Here is a 20,493-nt window from a genome sequence, read left to right as displayed (position 1 = left end):
AAAGGAAGCATTTTAAGCATAAACTTTTTGTTTGTTTTAGTATAGAGTCTGTGGTGTATGGTGGTCTTTCTATTGACGCTGATCCAGTCACTGTCACATTTCTTATCCATTCTGAATTTACTGCAAATTTATATATTTTGGTTAAGTACCATCACTTTGTCAGACCTCTTTACTTTCTATGTATTGAATAAATTGGCAATAGTAGATTAATTAAAACAAACTGAACAGTGCAGTTGTATCAGATAATTTTTAATGACAACTTGATGATCATTATCCTGATTATTTATAAACAATTATGTTGGACAAAGGATAAGAATTTTCATCTAGATTTATATATAATAGAACTTTTTGCAAAGCAGGAGACTGATTTCTTTCTCTTACCAATAGTTATGTGTGTGTTTGTATGTGTATATATAATATATTGTATTATGATTATTTATGCATAGCCCTTTTTTATCCCCTCCTCAACATTTCTAAGGAAGAAACAGTTTCTGTCAGGAAAAGTTTTTGAGTAAATTACATGAATTCAGATATTGTTATGGGGGAGGGGCATTGACATTTCTTTAGTGCCTGCTAAAAATGTTAGGCATTTTTGTACATTTGTTTTTATTTTCATCACAGCCCTATAGATTGGGTAGCTTGTATTTTCTTTTTGTGATCTGGAACCAATCTTAGGTCATATCCAAGGAGATTTAGCTATAAAGTGATACCCGGGATTTAAATTTAGGTCTTTCATATGCTAAATCTCAAATAAATGAAATGATAAAAGTCTAAACATAGTGAACCATTAGCAGTCTGGACTTAACAACAGTTTCAATTACTTGGGAGTGACTTTAAGAGTCCATTTTGAAGTATTTGAAGTTTTGCTGAAATAATTTCCCCTTATTGGAAGTGAGACCCTAAGATATGCGTGACCTCACCTAACTGCCCAGTGTCTACATCTCACCCTGACTTTGTTCTCAGTTTGAAGTTATCCTGTATAATAACTTTTGTCAAGTGATAAAATGTTGCTTCTTTGTAAAAATTTTCCTGAAAAAGAAAGCCAGCTGCTAGAAGTGAAGAAAAAGTAGAGGCCTAAGAAAGTGGTAGATCTTAGCCAGATAATAGGCATTTTTCAATATGTTTAAAGATGGAATGTTGAATCCAGTGAGTCTGGATGTGAATCAATCTACCACACCTTCTAGGGAAACAAAACTTGCCTTGTGGAACATTGTTATTGAATGTTTCAGCTCTGTCAGAAATTCTCATGGTTTTTAAATTTCTTGAAAATGTCAGGGGTCTTATATTCATAAATTCTATCCCATTTCCCTTCTCTCTTACACTCAACAATAATATTGAAAGAGATTTGACTGTTTATAAATAGCTGCTACTTTCTAGAAGTTAATGTCATTCTGACAGATATCTTAAAATACTAACATAAACAATAGTATTCTCACTTAAAAGATAATATGGGTGTCCTTTTCTGAGTTTCACAATTCATTATAACAGAATAGTAGCTAGTCAGTGGTGATGGCCTCTTTCTAAGGTTGTGATGTTCTATTAATATTTTGGAGCCAATTTACCCCGTCACTGAAACTGGCAGTCTAAGCTTGAAGTGACTTAGCTTAGAGACACTTGCTATTACATGTCCTTAAGGTAGCTTACATTGTAAAAATAACGCAGAAATATTCTATGCTATACAAGAGGCAAGTTGTTGCAGGAATGGGACAGAGTGGAGGAAGGTGTGAGATTCTTCTTTTTTTGGTTATTCAACAAATGTTAGTAGAATACTCACTTCATGTAAGGTCTTACTTTATGGCTACAGATAATTTTAAAGCGTAGAGAAGTTTCAGACTGTTTCCTTGAGAGAGAGAGTAGATGTAGTGGAAAGAGCATGACTGTTAGAGCTAGACCCATTTAGGGTTGCATCTGTGCTACCAGTAATTAGTTGTATGAATTTAGGCAAATAATTTAATGTTTATATCTTCAGTTTTTTGTTTTTTGTTTTTGGTCTGAAAACTAACCTCAGTTTTGTCTAACTGGTAATGATACTAGATTTTTAAATAACTTTCAGTTGCATGAGACTAAACCCCTACTCACAGTATCTTAGGGCACTGGGACAAACAGGAGTGTATTCTCTTCAGGTACGGTTGGATTCAAGGGCTCAATGGCCTCAGCAAACTCAGTGGCTTTCTCTTGCGTTAGATATGCTCTCAGGTAGGATTTCTCCGTGTGGAGCTCCCTCATGGTTTACATTCTTTCAGTTTAGCAAGACCAACGTAAAAAACACTTTTCCTACTCATAGTTTTAGCAAAAGCCCTGGGATTACATCTCATTGAATGAGTTAGCTCATTTTTCCATCCTTGATCCTGTGGTCAGGGGAATAGTATATGATGATAGGCCAGATCTGGATCAGGTGTTAACTCTTGGAACTGGGAATAGGAAGTGTGGTCAGCCACATGGTCTGAACCATGTGGACTGAGAGTCAGGTTTGGTGGTTCACTGAAAGAGAAAGAAGGTACTGTGATCATGCGAAGTGGGAGTGGATGCTGGGCAAGCAGAACCAAAAGACATTCACTGTAATCCTCCTAGTGTGCATCCGTGTCCTCCCTCATATATAAACCCTTGAAAAAATGCCCTCATCTAATATAATGCAGTGTTTCACTTACAACTTCCAGTGCATTTACCACTTGACCCCCAACAGAGGAAGACAACTCAAAGACTTGTTTAATTACTGCATCAAACTTTAAGTCTAGAATCACTGGGTAATTTCTCTCAGTTCTGTTTGAAAAGACAGCCTCAGGGTCAAGAAACTTATGGTTAAATCATAAATATAACTAATCGTAATAAAGCCAGTATTCAGTGATAGAAGGAACATAACATAAGGACAATAAAAACTCTTAAGTAGAAAAGAGAAAAAGGGGAAGTAACCCACAGAGATTTTCCAATCCATGATCTGTACATATTTCATTGGTCAGGGGTGGCAAGGTCTCTGCCTTGGCAGTGGAATAAGATTTTTGATTAGCCAACATGGTTGTCTCTTCTTCCACCCAGCAAGATCTTTGTTATTTCTCCTCCTGGTCACAGCCGACATGGGTATTGAGAAGAATTCCCTTACTGGGGACTGTACAGTTTTAGCAGCCCTTTTGCTGTTGATGAGAGCTTGGAGTCCAGGGAAACATCTTGAGGGCCGAGCAGTAACAAACCTTTGCTGGGAGTTTCTTAGTCAATACAACTTTCTTATAAACTTAGTAGGTTTTTGATTTATTTGTATTTGACCAACTTCTCCCCAGTACCCAAAGCCCAAAGCCTAGTCCTTGAATCAAACTATTGCCCTGGTATGTCTCTAAACAACTTTGCCACCCTAACCCAGTGAGTTGTTCTCCAACAGGGGGCATTATTTTATTTTATTTTATTTTTTACTTTGGGATATTTGGCAATGTCTGGAGACATTATTATTATCACAGTAGGGGGTGGTGAGGTGAGTAGGCAGGTGTCACTGGCATGTAGAGGTAGTGCCCAGGGATACTGTTAAACATCCTACAATGCACAGGACAGCCTCCCACAACAAAGAATTTTCCAGTTCAATATGTCAATAGTACTGAGGTTTGGAATCAAGCAGATTCTAGGCTTCGCAATCTTCATCTTGGCCTCTGTCTCTAGGCCATTCAGAGCAGCTTCTTGAAGTAACGGTGTACAACTAGTTTGTCCCTGCTCCCAAGCTGTAAATATGTTTTTTGCTAGGATGGTTGGGGAGGAGCCCAGAGCACCAGGCTTTCCCCACCTTTTATTTTGTGTGGTTAAAGACCCGAATTTTAGTTTAGGGATATTTGATTTTCAACAATGTAAATTGCAAGATAATCAGCCATCTTGAATTTGTAATGAAAGACTGAAAAGATTTTCCTTTTATTAAGACTTCACTCAAAGTTTGCTTCTTTTTTGAGGGGCCTTCCTGAAGACTGCTGCATAGTAGGCAATATACCAACATCCTGACATTTTTACTAAGTGCCCTTCAGTTCCATCCTTACTAGGCAAGTAGTCTGATTTTTAAGAGGTGGGAATTTACCAGATGTTTTGCTTATTATGGATTGGTCACTTCTCACCCTATAATACAGGGATACCAGATTCCCTTCGTTTTCTTTTATTGACTCAATCAGGTCTACATTTTAGGGCTGTCATTTGTAATTATTGATTTCCAGCATAAATTTTTATATTTGTCAGTCTTCTTTTGTATGCCAGTGATAGAAATCCAGTTAAAAAATCAATCCTTCCCATCTCTGTAAGTGGCAACTCCATTTTTGTTTATGCTCAGACCCCAAACCTCGAAGTTATCCTTAACTCTTTTTCTTTCACCTCCCCAATACAATCTTTCAGTATATTCTGTTGGCTTCAAAATATATCTGACATCTGACCAGTTCTTATCACCTCTACTTGGTTCAACACCATCTTCTCTTTCCTTCTACATAACTCCTAGCAAGTCTCCCCACTACTACTGGTACTCTCAGAATATTTGCCTCAGAATACTAATAACATTCTTTTGAAAAGTAAGAGATTACATCACTTTTTCTCAGAATCTTTCACTAGCTTCCCATGTAACTCAGAGTACAAGCTCTATTCCTTAAAATGAGCTAGTTTTGTGGTCCTGCTCTCCCTCCCTCCTGAGGATCTTTCTCTGAACTCAGATTTTACTGTTGTCTCCACCGCTCACCCCATGTAGGCCTCCTTGGTCTTCCTTAAGTAGGTATTTTGACTTACTGCTCCCCCAGCCTGGAATGCTCTTCTCCAGATATCCATATGACTCACTTCCCTATCTCCTCTAGGTCCGTGCTCAAATAGCACTTCCTCTGTAAGTTCTTTGATTACTGAACAGAAATCTGAAATCTCCTACCTCCCTGATACTTGTTACCTTTTCCGGCCTTTTCCTTCATTATAGCCCTTATCCTTTTCCTGCTTTTTCTTTCTTTATAGCCCTTATCACCACTTGGCACTTTGTATTTTACTTATTTATTTTGTTTTTTTTTCCTCTCTCTAGAATATAATCTCCATGAGGGCAGGAATTTTTGTCTCTGTTGTGTGTGTGTGTAGGAAAATGCAGGACACATATTTTAGTAGCCTTCCAGCAAATATTTGTTGAATGAATTAATAAATAAGCAAAAATAGTTTATTGCATCATGTAGTTGATAATTCTAAAACACTGATGAGAACACCCTGCAGAGGGAGAGAGATTACTCATTGAGCAAATCTTCTGTAGGGGAGAGGGGGAAAGTGTCATCAGATTTATTAACCTAGACTGTAAGTCAGTATAAGTATAAAAAAGATGAAGTAACGGGACCCCTTGGTGGCACAGTGGTTAAGAATCCCCCTGCCAATGCAGGGGACACAGGTTCAAGCCCTGGTCCGGGAAGATCCCACATGCTGTGGAGCAACTAAGCCCGTGAGCCACAACTACTGAGCCTGCACTCTAGAGCCCGTGCTCCGCAACAAGAGAAGCCACCACAATGAGAAGCCCGTGCACCACAATGAAGAGTAGCCCCCTGCTCGCCACAACTAGAGAAAGCCCGCGCGCAGCAACGAAGACCCAATGCAGCCAAAAATAAATAAATAAATTTATATATATATCAAAAAAAGGCCAAATCTATTCTAAGATAAATAAGGCTTTAAAAAAATATGAAGTAACATAAGAAATATAAGTTAAAACATATAAGTAAATGTCTTACAGGGAAGGGAACCAAAGGGCTTTATTTCTCATTGGAGGTCTCTATCTTTACGGAGATATTGTTTCTAGTCTCTAAGTTTGTCTGTTACGCAAATACCCTTGTAGTACCTTTTGCTTAGAAGGCTCTGACTGTACAGGAACTTGAGAAATCCAGAGAGAATTGTTTCCCAACAATAATTCTGCATTCCAGTAGCTACATCTGAACTCAGATGTGATTAAATCTAGAGATAAAATGTTTTCAAAGTTTTCTTCATTTCTCTTGTCATCCCTTGGCACTTCTTTGGGTTGGCTCACTGTCAAATAGGTACTTACTGTGTTCTTTCAGTTTAGCAACCTCAGCTGAAAGTTTTGTTTCTGATTAGGTCCTGCAAAATTTTGGGATTGAGTCTTATTGGTCCAATTGGGTCACATGCTCATTCCTGAACCACTGCTTGGGGCAGGGAATATGCTGATTGTCCAGACCTGGGCGCCTATTCCACCTGCACCTATTCCAGGAACTTTCTGCTTATTCCAGGAACTTGAGAGTGGAAAGGATCAGTGCCACGCAAACTACAGTGATTGACAATAGAGAAGGGTGGTTCAACAGAAGAAAATTTAAATGCTGCTACCAAAAGGAAGGGAGTTGAAAACAACACAGGTCCATCACTTACATTCACATGCAACTCACACTCATTTTTTTTTGAAAGCTCAGACTCTTATTGTACGTAGGCATTCCTGCCTGATCTATTTTTCACCTAACATCACATCATGAATGAGAAATTTTCTTTGAAAACAATTTTAAATGGATATAAAATTAAATTTAAATTCATTGCTTGATCTTAGATATTTGGATTACCAGAATTAGATTTTGGTTTATCAGAATTGGGATGTTACTTATTGGAGAAGTAGGAGAAGTAGAGATCAGAAGGAGAAGTAGGGCCAGGACTGGGGTGAGGCAGAAGAGATGCCTGGGACACAAAGTGTACATCGATACTCACTTTTAGGGTCATGCAACTGCAGGTGGCACTTGCATGACCCTGAGAGTGAGTGTCTCTAAATTTTGCACCCTGGGCACCTCTCTTGTCTCACCCTAGTCCTAGTCATAATGAGAAGCACATTCAGGGAATAGGAACTATGTTTGGCTGTGAGTGTGAGTTAGAGATGGTAGCCTGTATAATTGAGCAAGTTGGTGGGAATGATTAAGGTGCACTAGATAGTAGTTATTATACATTTTCACTTGTCTATAGAAACCTTTGCTGAGCTCTGATAAGGATGATAATACCTTTGAAGTAATACAAGGAATATAAGTTTTATTCATGGGTTTATAGTAATTTGAATAAGGAAATGTTCCATTTAGAGATACTACCGAGAAAGCTGTTATTCATTTTTAACTCAAACTATTTCAAGTGGAATATTATTTTTTTTATTGAAAAATAAAAATTGTAGAAAAGACTTGAGTTAGAGAGTGTTACATAAGTAATACCTGTGTACTTTGACTAGCTTCCTTAAGCAAGACATTTGCCACTGCTCAATGTTGGATATGAAATCCCAGTAGAATAGTTGTCTTTCTTGTTCTTAAGTCTTTGAAAATAACTGTTTCTGTATCATAGTGAGAGGCTAGAATATGGAATTCTAGACAACTCTCAAGTTCCTTTGCTGATAGAGAAGAGAAGCTGGAAAAATTTTAAATTAAACAGATTGTCCAGTAATTTTGAGGTCTGTGTTTGAAGTGGAATTAGATAAAATATGTAATGTCTGTATACTTAGGTACACATTCACTACATTTTGTTTCTTGGAAATCTGTAAGTATTACTGTTTAATATTGGAGGTTTGATTTAAGATACTCTATTGAAAGCAGTATAGAAGTCATGATTAAAACTTCCATATTTAAGTATCATTTTAAGGCTTTGACAACTTTTGTTAAAGCCTTACTTTACACCAAAGTGTACAAATCAGAGAAAGCCGTAATTCCCCTTGGAATTTCATCCATTCAGTAGCCGCTTGTTTGGTGGCTATAACGTTGAGGTATTGTGTAGGGTGCTGGCTATATTAAGATAATCCCTGTCCTTAATCACGTCACAGTTTAGTGGAAGAAGAGGAATGTAATAACACTTTCATTGTATGTTGATTAGATTTCCAACCCGTTCTAGCATTGAGAACCTTGTCAAATCTAGAAGAGAGTAAAATGCTTGTTAGGGGGCAAAGAAGGAATGCTTTTGGAAATGCGTAAAAACCTTAGAAGAGTAGGAGACGTGGAAGATATTCCTGATATACTGTGTTTGGTTAGTTTCCTGACCAGAAAGAAAGGAATAATCTTATTTATTGGTAGCATCTATGAAATGTCCTCTGATTCATGTGAAAGTCAAGGAAGCAAGGGAAATGACAGGAAACAGAATAGGCAAACAGAAAAGAGGAGCTTGAAAGAAGAGAGTTGATTACAAACCAAGAAGTCAGGGTTAGAAATACGAGGGCATGAGGCAAAAAATGAGAAACTGTGACAGGGCTGTAAACTGCACATTCAACATCAGTGATAAAGATGAGAGCCAGTGACCAAGGAACATCTTAGAAATTCTCCTAGTTTCAAGGATTGAATGAGAGCAGCCAACATCAGAGCCATGCTTTGGCATATCGAATCATGTTAGACAAAGAAAGTGGGTGTTTGCCAGGAGAATCCTTCCCAAACTTACCCAGCCTTTGACAAAGTTTTTCTTACATAGTTAATTATTTCTTTAGGCTGTAATATCTTAACATATTATATATAAAATATTTAAAATTTTGCTTCTTCTAATGTGTTTCAAACTTGAAATTAGTTTTATGCTGTGAAAATGGAGAAAAACATGAATTACCTCTTCAAAACTGAGGAAATAGGTTAGGGAGAAGATAAAATGCATTACTTATTGGGAAAGTTGTGGAAAGAAAGGGGAGAGAGTAAGCAGGGGATGGACAAGCTAGGTAAGCATAGCATCCTGATTTTTAATGTTGTGAGCGTGATGAACTGCCAGAGTTGATTTCCAGTAGGAGCCTACCATACTCCATATGTCCATTTTTACCTTTTTCTCTGTAGTGAACAGTTCTGACTCCTTGAATTTCTTCTTGCAGCTCATGTTTTCTGCCTAGACATATGATCATTCCCGTGAGACTTCACTGCACGTTTTCTCAAGTGTCTTCCTCATCCCTAATGTGTAATCCTTCAACATGGACCTGCTACTTTAGCTAAGATATGACCAGCAACGAATAGTAGTAAGGTAGGATTACTTTACTCTTCTTAGTAAATTACTAAATAAATTTATATATATATACACACACACACATATATTAATACATATATATACATATATATATATATATATATATTTTTTTTTTTTTCCTCTGAAACTGTGAAAACAGTTTTGACTTGTCTTAATTTGATAGTGTTCTTTATGTTATTCTCCTACCTAGGCAGGCTATAATCATTTTATATTTGTGTTATTTGTTTTTTTGCTTGGCATTTATCCTACTGCATTCTATTCCATTTGTGATTTAGTTATTATTTTTTTCAACTAACACTTAGAGTCAGCAGAAGCCAAATCTGTATCTCTTTCCCGACCTGTGTGCCCACCAGTCCCATATTTTCAACTGCCTTGTACCAAACTCAGTGTATTTTATTTTTCTTCTTAAACACTTACTTCTCCTTCTGGTTTTTATATTTCCATTAATAGCATTATTAGTCCATTATCTAATATAGTCCTGTATTCACTTACTATTTTATTCATTTATTTGATGCACATTAATAGGCTTGTATTAAGGATCAGAGAATTTCCTGGGGATTCTGGTGATATAATGATGGATAAGTTGGATAGCCTATCTTTATAGCTTATATTCTAGAGGATGGGAGAGGTTAAAAACTACACTGACAAAATAATTATGAATTGCAGTAAATTTTCTGAAGGAAAGCAAATGACTTGGCGATAAGGTGGCCGGAGCTACTTCAGATAGGGTGGTCACAAAAAGCTCCTCTAAGGAGTTGGTATTTAAGGTGAAACCTATATATGAGAAGGAGCTATTTCAAGGAGGATGTGTGTGTGGGGGGGTGGCATGGTGGTGGTGGTATTTTTGGTGGGGAAAGCATTCTCATTTGAAGGAATGGAAGAGTGAAATAAGTCAAACAGAGAAAGGCAAATACTGTGTGTTCTCACTTTTATGTGGAATCTTAAAAAGCCAAACTCATAGAAATAGAGAGTGGAATTGTGGTTGCCAGAGGCTGGGAAGTGGGAGAAATGGGGAGATGCTGGTCAAAGAGTGCAAACTCCTAGCTATAAGATGAATAAGTTCTGGGGATCTAATGTAGAACATGGTGAATCTAATTAAAAATACTGTATTATATACTTGAAAGTTTTTAAGAGAGTAGATCTTAAATGCTATCACCACTCACACACACACACACATGCACACACACACACACACACACACACACACACACACGCAGACTCAGTTGTAATTATGTGAAGGTATGGAGATGTTAACCAACTTTATTGTGATAATCATTTTACAATGTATACATGCATCTAATTATCACATTGTACACCTTAAACTTACATATCTTATATGTCAATAATATCTCAATAAAGCTGGGTGGACAAAAAGAAAAAAAAAGGAATAGTGGGTACAAAGACTTTGAAGGAGGAAAGAGCTTGGTGAATTTGAGGAATTTAAAAAACCGCATTGTGGCTGACACAGTAGGAGAGACCGAGATGGGTAGGAAGAAGTTATAGAAATATTCAGGGCTTTGAAGGGTTTGGCATGTAGTTTGTTTTGTTCTTAAACGATACCATCATTTTAGCTACTATGTGAGGAATGGACTGAGTGGGCTGGAACTGAAAGCTGGCAATTTTAGGAGCTAAGGTGAGAGATAGTGGTGCCCTGATTAAGATGCTAGCAACAAGAGCGGGATGGATGGATTTGAGATGACTTTCTTTTTTTTTTAGTCAAAATCTATGGATATTTTTGGTGTGGAAAGAGTGTTACTCAAGGATGACTCCATGATTTTTGGGTTTTGAACAACTGGGTGGGTGCTAGCATCAGGTACAGAATCTTTTTAGATAATTATCTTTCCCATTATCTCAAGGATTAGTTGTTTTACCAAAAGGGAAATTAATTATAATGGTACAAATAACATTAGTGCTGGAAATAAAAGCATCTGAAAAATTTGTAATATGTACTAGTTAATACTTCGTTTTGCTTTACTTTAGGTGCAAACACATAGTTTTTAATTCAATAGAAATTGAATAGATATTGAAGTAGATCTTTCCACTCTGTGTTACTTATTTTTTCTAAGTTAATTAGTAGTCATATCTTTCTTTTGTTTTTTTTTTTGCTGAAGAATTTTTACAGTGTTTTCAAAAGAGAGGAGTTAATATTTATTGTTTGTGACAAGGATTTGGCTAGCTGTTTTAAATATTTTATTTTTTTTTACAGTCCTGTGAGTTTTCCCTCTTCGCATATGGTTATCTTTTGAGTTTTAGAGCTGAGAAGTAGTTGAATAATGGGATTTTGTAGCTGAAGTTTACCTTAGAGATCATTCACTTCCTCTTCTTTCAGCTGAGACCTAGAGAGCTTCCATGACCTGCCCAAGATCACACAGTTGATTTTCAAGTTTGCTGAGACTAGTGCTGCTTTTACCCCTTAGGCTTCCGTCAAGCTGGCATCTTCTCAAGCCATCATCCCACCCCTTCAGTATTTCATTTTGAAAATGTTCAGTGCTACAGAAAAAATGGAAAATGCGGGACAATGAACACCTATATTACCTTTCATCTGTATTCACTCACTGTTAATTTTTGCTACATTTTTTCTCTTGTTATATATTTATTTATTTTAAAAACCGCTGGAAACTATATTAAAAATATATATTATATTTATATTATAATATATAAATATATAATATAAATTTTTAAGCGTGCATTTCCTAAGAATATGGATAATTTTCTGCATGATTATAATATCAATATTTATATAAGAAAATTAACATTAATTTAAGAATATGTTTAATATAATGGTCCATATTCAGATATCCCCAGTTGTCCCTAAAATTTTTTTTTTGAGTTTTTTGGATTTAGGATTCAATCAGGTTTCATGCACTGTGTTTGATTCTTATCTCTTTATTCTCTTTTAATCTTGAACAGTCCCCACCTCTTTTTGTTTTTCATTATCTATCTGTATTTTCTCTTAAAATATATAGTTTGTGTATACTTAATGTCTTTCTTGAGAATTGCCTGGTTTCTGAGAACATTATTCATCCAAAACGTATTTGCAGTTTGCTTTTTCCTTCCAATTCTCTGAGGTTGCTGGAGATAAAATTGTTTATTCCAAGCTTTTTTTAAAAAACATCAATCCAACTTTAAATATGCATTGGCTGAGGTTTCTACATTTGGTTGCATTAAGTTAAAGATAAAAAAAAAAAACTGGGACATTTATGTTGTATTCAACCCACTGGCGCCAGTTGGCAATTGAAATTCATTTAAAACAACTGAAGTCTGCAGGAGTTATTCCCCCACCTACTGTGGCCCACTCCCACCTCCCAACCAGTTGATTATACCTAGGAATATATATGTAGTCACTGTGGACGTTACAAAGCTGTAGCAGTCTAAGTCTTCATCTTTGAAAAATGCACAATTTCAAGTGGGAAGTAGATAGAAATGCAAATGATATATGAGCAAGTTAGTAGAGACAACCAGAGCTAGGCACAATAAGAAAAGATCTAAGTACCTGCTCTCTCTGGTACATGTGTAGGGCTGGCCTTCAGTGAGTGTTCTCTTTCTTCCTTCCTTGCTGGCTTTTGAGTTTCACAGATTTGTTTGGTTTTCTTTAAGAACTACGTGGCATTTAGGAAAAAGTGGAGCTTTGTGGGGAGGAAGTAAGAGGTAAGTTTTAAGCAGTATTTTCAAAGTGGGGAGAGTCATATTTTGGTTGAGGGGAAAGGAAGAAAGTACCAGTGAGGAAGGAACTCCTCTGGATGTTTTAGGGATGTCTGTGAAGACTTTTCCTTCTTTTTCCTTCAGCCAGGATTAGATTATACTTCTGTGTTTTTACTATACTTGGTACAGGGATTCCTTAGAGCAGTTATTGTTAGGTATTAGAACTCTTCCTTTCCTCTAATAAGCTTCCTGAGGCTGTGACCAGTACTTTTTTATCTCTGTACTCAGGACTTCACTTAGTGTCTGGCATATTGTAGACATTTTAAAAGTACTTATTGGATGAATAAATAAATGAATGAAAGGCGTTTACTAAGACATAGAGCAAAAAGACAAAGATTCCTTTCCTGGGCAACTACAGTAATGGTTCAACCTGTGGTTAGATCAATTTATTGTTGAGGTGCTGAATTAGAGCTAGAATTGGTTCAGGTAAAACCTGAAAAAAATGAGGGAATAGAGAAGGATGAGACTTTTGATTCAGGAGCCTGGGATATGGAACAGGGATAAAATTGTTCAGTGGAAACCAGAAGCATTCTGTGAGAGGGGTCAAGATTCTGTTATGTGAATACAATTGGGAGATTTTTCTGTCTCATGATATAAATACCTTTGCCATTTTCTGAGTAAAAATAAATTAACTATATTTGAGGGAGAAATAATTTTTTTTTTTTTTTGGCCACGCCGTGTGGCATGAGAGATCTCAGTTCCCCGACCAGGGATCGAACCTTTGCCCCCTGCACTGCAAGCATGGGGTCTTAACCACTGGGCTGCCAGGGTAGTCCCATGAAGGAGAAATAATTTTTAATGTTAAGCATTCATCTCTGAAATTAGATTTTTATCTTCTCAGTCCTCAGTCTTAAAAAAAACTTGTTGGGGACTCTTTTCTTTAAATTTTGTTAACATTATAAAATGAATATATCCTCTTAGAAAAATACAAACTAGAGATACATAAAATAAAAAGTGACATTCTTCCCAGTATTCTAACTCTCATTCTTCAGAGGTAGCTAATGTTAAAGGTTTGATGTGTATCAGTTTGAACTTTTAAAACGTATATAGTCATCCCTTGGTGTCTGCAAGGGATATCAATGATGCAGGACCCCCTGCTGACACCAGAATCTGAGGATGCTCAAGTCTCTTATATAGGTGGCATGGTATTTGCATGTCGCCTACACACATCCTCCCACGTACAGGCTACCTCAGAGATGTTGTGCGTTTGGTTCCAGGCTACTGCAATAAAGCGAATATTGCAGTAAAGCAAGTCACACTAATTTTTTGGTTTCCCAGTGCATGTAAAAGTTATGTTTACACTGTACTGTGGTTTACTAAGTGTGCAATAAATAGCATTATGTTTTAAAAAACAATGTACATACCTTGATTAAAAAATGCTTTATTGCTGAAAAATGCCAACCATCATCTGAGCCTTCAGTGAATCATAGTAGTAACATCAAAGATCACTGATCACAGATCACCATAACAGATATAATAGTAATGAAAAGTTTGAATTACTGAGAGAATTACCAAAATGTAACACAGAGACATGAAGCTGCTGTTGGAAAAATGGCGCCGATAGACTTGATTGATGTGGGGTTGCTACAGACCATCAATTTGTAAAAAACGCATTATCTGCGAAGTGAAAGAAAGTGGAGCGCAATAAAACGAGGTATGCCTGTACTTTAAATCATCTCTAGATTACTTATAATACCTAAAACAATATGAATGTTATAGAAATAGTTGCTGGCCTGTGGCAAGTTCAAGTTTTGCTTTTTGGAACTTTGAGGAATTTTTTTTTCTTGAATATTTTGATCCACAGTTGGTTGAATTCATGGATGTGGAACCTGTGTATATGAAGGGCCAACTGTATTAAAAAAATGTGTGTTTATATTTGTATAATTTAAAAAAGAGGATCATTTGATATACGTATTCTGAAATTTGCTTTTCCTACTTGTCCTTTCATTTCTACTTATACTTCATGTACTTCCAAAATTTGTTTGATGTGACTTTTTTTTTTTTTTTTAATAAATTTATTTATTTATTTTTGGCTGCGTTGGGTCTTCGTTGCCGCACGTGGGCTTTCTCTAGTTGCAGCGAGCGGGGGCTACTCTTTGTTGCGGGGCTTCTCATTGCGGTGGCTTCTCTTGTGGAGCACAGGCTCTAGGTGCACAGGCTTCAGTATTTGTGGCACGCAGGCTCAGTAGTTGTGGCTCATAGGCTCTAGAGTGCAGGCTCAGTTGCTCCGTGGCATGTGGGATCTTCCCGGACCAGGACATGAACCTGTTTCCCCGGCATTAGCAGGTGGATTCTTAACCACTACGCCACCAGGGAAGCCCTGATGTGACTTTATATTTGAAACGTAAGAGGACAGAATCACGAGCAGAGAATAACAGACAAAACCCAGAGTTAATCGAATGTCTGAGGAAGATAAATTTAAAAAGCTCATGCTAAGGAAAATACCTGCTAGTTTTTATTTGTGTAATTGCTATCTTTGACTTGTTTAATCTCTATGAAATTGTAAAATTTCATAGTAATCATTTTTCATATGATACACTTCAGAATAAACACATAAAAGATAATTAGAGTCAAACTTTGAGGCTCATGGAGTACATCTATGGGAATACACATATATGCCTGACATTGTATGAGAAACATGAGGATACAGTCATGAATAGGATACTGCCATTCCTGAATGTTATGAAAACAAAGGGCAGAGGCAAGAGAAGGCTGCCTAGTGGAGGTGATCTGAACACAGTCTTGAAATACTAGTAAGAGGTAGTGAAGCTTTAAAAAAAAGTGGCTAGGGGGAAGAAAGAAGGATTGATTAAGAGTTGCAGGTTTTTAGGACAAGTACAATAGAAAGAAAGTTAAGGGAGGTCAGTTGATTCACAGTGTGTAGGGAAAGAAGTAGGAGGGCTCTATGTCCTAGTTTGTCTAGGGCAGACCAGGTTTACACCTGTAGTCCTGGCATAATGAAGAATAGCTCCTCATTTTACTCTGAAAAGTACCCTAGTTCTGGATGATAAGTGACATCCTTACCCTAGAAGGGAGAGAATATAGGGGGAGCTGATAAAGTTTAGAGGAAATAGTGGGTGACTGGAGATCATTTTGAGGTCAAAGAGTAGGTATAGTAGCAGTTTAGACTCCAGAGAGGAGTAGGAAGGTAGTAGGTTATGGTCTAAAACTAGAATAGTAAAATTTACCATTGCAGAGATGAAACAGTTTTGGATTCAGGTTATGGCCAGTAACAATGGGTAGTTGAAATGGACTTGATTGAATGGATCTTTGGAGAAGAGAAAGACTACAGAGGTTAAAATCTCTGTGGATGAAGATAAGACTTGGGTTGGAGAATAAGATTGGGAGCAAGTGGAGATTGAGAACCAGATTTGGAAATAATAACAGCAAGGTGGAATAGAATTTGGTAGAGCTGAATGGTGTAAATTTCAAAGGAGAAGATGTTTTTGAATAAGATTGGAAGAGCAGTGATTTGGAAATGGCACTAGGGAATCAGGATACTGTTACCCACCTCTCATCCCCCCCTGGCGCCCCCCCCCCCCCGCCCCACAGCCCCATGGATGTGGGTGGTGGAATGTAGGGAAGGTGTAGTCTCCACGTGAGAGCCTGTGTTTTGGGGGAACCAGGTTTCTGATGGGAATGAAAGGGTAGAGATTTAGGGAAGTTCATTTACAAACTGAATGGAATTCTAGAAGAACAATTTAGGAAGAAAACAGATTTGTTGGAACATGACTGTAGAGAAGGATGGGACAGGAGTGGGAGTTAGGCCTTGCCTTTTGGGAAAAGATGGAATTACACAAAAAAGCCAAGAATGAAATTGACTTTCCTCCATGTTTTAAAGAGTGGCACAAAGTTTGCCTGATATGGGCTCTCTGACAGGCTTTCTCACTGCAGAGTAGGGACTGGCTTTGGCCTAGTTCATATAACTTATAACTGATGAAACCTTGTTGGTTGCCATTCTGTTAGTATATGTGTGTCTTTAATGAGCCTATTTGAAAGTACACATGGATTTTGAAATTATTTTTACTTCTCCCTACATTGTTACTCTCCTTGAAGGAAAAAAATTTGGCATTAATTTGAAAACTGATCTCTTTTATAATAATTGATCATATAGGAAGAGTTAAAAGGTCAAGAGGTATCTAGATAACAGTTATAGTTTGAGAATTTAGGGCATACTAGTTAGTATGCATTGTGCACTTAACCCTTTTAACTTTGTTCCCCTGTTTTCCTTCAAATTAGCCATGGTTCGCAAACATGTTCCCCATTTTCCCACCTGTGTACCTTGCTTATGTTCAAACCTGTATTTAGAAAGGAGCCCTCCTCCATCACTTGCTCTTCTATGTTCTCTCTTGTGTGGGTGCTCTCTCTCTCTCATGCTTTATTAGCAATGACTGCTTTTTAATGTCTCTCCAAAGCCGGACACACTAAATACTTTTATCTCATCTAATCTTCACAATAACCCTGCAAACTAGGTATTACTATCCCCATTTTAAAGATAAGAAAACCGATCTTTTAGGAGGTTAATTAAAATGTGCAGTTACACAGTTATGAAATGGTAGAGTTAGGATTTCAACCCAGGACTGTTTCCAAAGCCGCCTCTACACACACCTTTGCAGAGAGACATGCATGTACATGAGCTCCTTTCACGACTATCCCTCAAGGCTTGCCAGAGATGTTTTTTTTTTTTTTTTTGATTAAAAATAGTTTTTCTAGCTTTAATGAGATATAGTTGACATGTAACATTGTATAAGTTTAAGGTGTAGAGCATGATACACATATAATTGTGAAATGATCTTCTCTTCTTAATAAAGGTTTTTTGAGAACTCTGCTCAGCTGCACTCTTTCCTTTCTCTGTGTCTTTGTAGCACTTTGTACCTCAGGCTTTTATATTCTGTGAAGGCTTCCCTGATTGTCTCTAGAAATGTGGTACATACTTCCCCTGTATCCCCACTGAGCTCATAACCAATTTGTATTTGTGAACCTGTTTAATTATATGGCATTTGTTTGTTTCCACATTTGTTACCCGTAGTAGGTGGTGAGCTTCTTGAGACTAGGGGCTGTAATTGTATGCATCTTGGTATTCCCAGCACTGAGAAATATGCCTGGCAAATAGGTGCTCACTACTGTCGCTGAATGAATTTTGAATGAATTGTGTCATTGTTACCTGTGAACTTGTCTATTTATTCTTAATACACAGTAAATAGTTTGAAGGCAGTAATCCAGGATTTTATTTATCTTTGTATCCCTAACAGTATCTCTCCCATGGTTACTCAATAAATACCTGTTGATTTATATAATAGCTTAAAACAAATAAACAAAAATTCTGTTAATAATCCTGCTCTGCCCAAATAATTTTAAATATCAGTACTTCAAATACATTTTTTTTTAACAATAAAGTATTTTTTTTTTTTCACACACACACACTGTATTTTATTTTTACAAGAGATAAATAGACTGACACCAAGCATTGTACATGGATGACCACAACAAAAGCAACAATGATTGCAATTACCAAACATGAAACACACTCATACTATGTCATAATATTGACATTCAGTCCAGTAATCCTCCACTGTAACAGCTCCTTTACTTTGCAGTGAAAATTGATTTGTATATTCTTTGCCTCTGAGTCCTTGTGGGATTTTTTTTTTTTTAATTCAGACAGAAAGTCACAAAAATTATACTCATCCTCATCAGTTCACTCAGTCCCATGTAATTAATTTTTTTTTCATCTTGATCTTTTGTTAGCACTTTTATGAGTTCATCAGTTTTTCATTAGAGTTCTGAAAATTCAGTTCTGCTTATTCATTCAGTTCAGCAGTACAGTCAGTTACCAGAAACCTGTACTTGTCAGTCTTTTCCATGAATTTCTTAAAGATGAAACCCTTTTATAGGAACATATTTGCAATAGCATCAGAGTACACACAGAACTGTCTGTAAATGACAAAAGACTTAAAAATGACCACAGTTAAAAATTTGATGAAAGTTCATAATAATGCAGTTGACAAGAAAATTAGTTATTTCTGAGATATACATTTTAAGGTAATAACTAGGATTATGACTTATAACATTATACCAGAACATATAAGATTTTTAGAAATTTCATGTAATGTCTGAAACGTTTATATTAACATATTTCCATACAAATAACCCAATGAAAGTTTAGTATTAGTTGTTTTGTTTGTTGTTTTATACTGCAGGTTCTTATTAAGCATCAATTTTATACACATCAGTGTATACATGTCAATCCCAATAGCCCAATTCAGCACAACACCATCCCCACCCCACCGCAGTTTTCCCCCCTTGGTGTCCATATGTCCGTTCTCTACATCTGTGTCTCAACCTCTGCCCTGCAAACTGGCTCATCTGTACCATTTTTCTAGGTTCCACATACATGCGTTAATATACGATATTTGTTTTTCTCTTTCTGACTTACTTCACTCTGTATGACAGTCTCTAGATCCATCCACGTCTCAACAAATGACTCAATTTCGTTCCTTTTTATGGCTGAGTAATATTCCATTGTATATATGTACCACTTCTTCTTTATCCATTCGTCTGTTGATGGGCATTTAGGTTGCTTCCATGACCTGGCTATTGTAAATAGTGCTGCAATGAACATTCGGGTGCATGTGTCTTTTTGAATTACGGTTTTCTCTGGGTATATGCCCAGTAGTGGGATTGCTGGGTCATATGGTAATTCTATTTTCAGTTTTTTAAGGAACCTCCATACTGTTCTCCATAGTGGCTGTATCAATTTACATTCCCACCAACAGTGCAAGAGGGTTCCCTTTTCTCCACACCCTCTCCAGCATTTGTTGTTTGTAGATTTTCTGATGATGCCCATTCTAACTGGTGTGAGTTGATACCTCATTGTAGTTTTGATTTGCATTTCTCTAATAATTAGTGATGTTGAGCATCTTTTCCTGTGCTTCATGGCCGTCTGTATGTCTTCTTTGGAGAAATGTCTATTTCGGTCTTCTGCCCATTTTTGGATTGGGGTGTTTGTTTCTTTAATATTGAGCTGAATGAGCTGTTTATATATTTTGGAGATTAATCCTTTGTCCGTTGATTCGTTTGCAAATATTTTCTCCCATTCTGAGGGTTGTCTTGTCATCTTGTTTATGGTTTCCTTTGCTGTGCAAAAGCTTTTAAGTTTCATTAGGTCCCATTTGTTTATTTTTGTTTTTATTTCCATTACTCTAGGAGGTGGATCAAAAAAGATCTTGCTGTGATTTATGTCAAAGAGTGTTCTTCCTATGTTTTCCTCTAAGAGTTTTATAGTGTCCAGTCTTACATTTAGGTCTCGAATCCATTTTGAGTTTATTTTTGTGTATGGTGTTAGGGAGTATTCTAATTTCATTCTTTTACATGTAGCTGTCCAGTTTTCCCAGCACCACTTATTGAAGAAACTGTCTTTCTCCATTGTATATCCTTGCCTCCTTTGTCATAGTTTTGTTGAACATAGATGCGTGGGTGTGGTGTGTGGGTTTATCTCTGGGCTTTCTATCTTGTTCCATTGATGTATGTTTCTGTTTTTGTGCCAGTACCAGATTGTGTTGATTACTGTAGCTTTGTAGTATAGTCTGAAGTCAGAGAGTCTGATTCCTCCAGTTCCTTTTTTTTCCCTCAAGACTGCTTTGGCAATGTGGGGTCTTTTGTGTCTCCATACAAATTTTAAGATTTTTTGTTCTAGTTACGTAAAAAATGCCATTGGTAATTTGATAGAGATTGCATTGAATCTGTAGATTGCCTTGGGTAGTATAGTCATTTTCACAATATTGATTCTTCCAATCCAAGAACATGGTATATCTCTCCATCTATTTGTATCATCTTTAATTTCTTTCATCAGTGTCTTATAGTTTTCTG

General features: G+C 36.8%; 1 protein-coding gene across 13 annotated transcripts in view; it reads left to right on the top strand.

Moving 5' to 3' along the window:
- The window catches only part of FER (FER tyrosine kinase), a 441,496-nt gene that overhangs the window by 9,554 nt on the left and 411,449 nt on the right, over positions 1–20,493 (top strand). For 12 of the 13 annotated variants that reach the window (XR_014261909.1, XR_014261910.1, XM_082455757.1 and 9 more), the window contains exon 2: positions 8,774–8,919. The exons of the other annotated variant lie outside the window; for it this stretch is intronic. The gene's annotated coding sequence lies outside the window, so the exon portion shown is untranslated. The remainder of the gene's footprint in view (positions 1–8,773; positions 8,920–20,493) is intronic. 13 annotated transcript variants of the gene reach the window in all.

The sequence above is a fragment of the Balaenoptera physalus genome (genome assembly GCF_965194825.1).
Source record: "Balaenoptera physalus genome assembly, chromosome: 3".
Taxonomy (NCBI): Eukaryota; Metazoa; Chordata; class Mammalia; order Artiodactyla; family Balaenopteridae; genus Balaenoptera; species Balaenoptera physalus.
The sequence above is the reverse complement of the archived record's forward strand: the minus strand, read 5'-3'. Positions and strand labels throughout refer to the sequence as shown.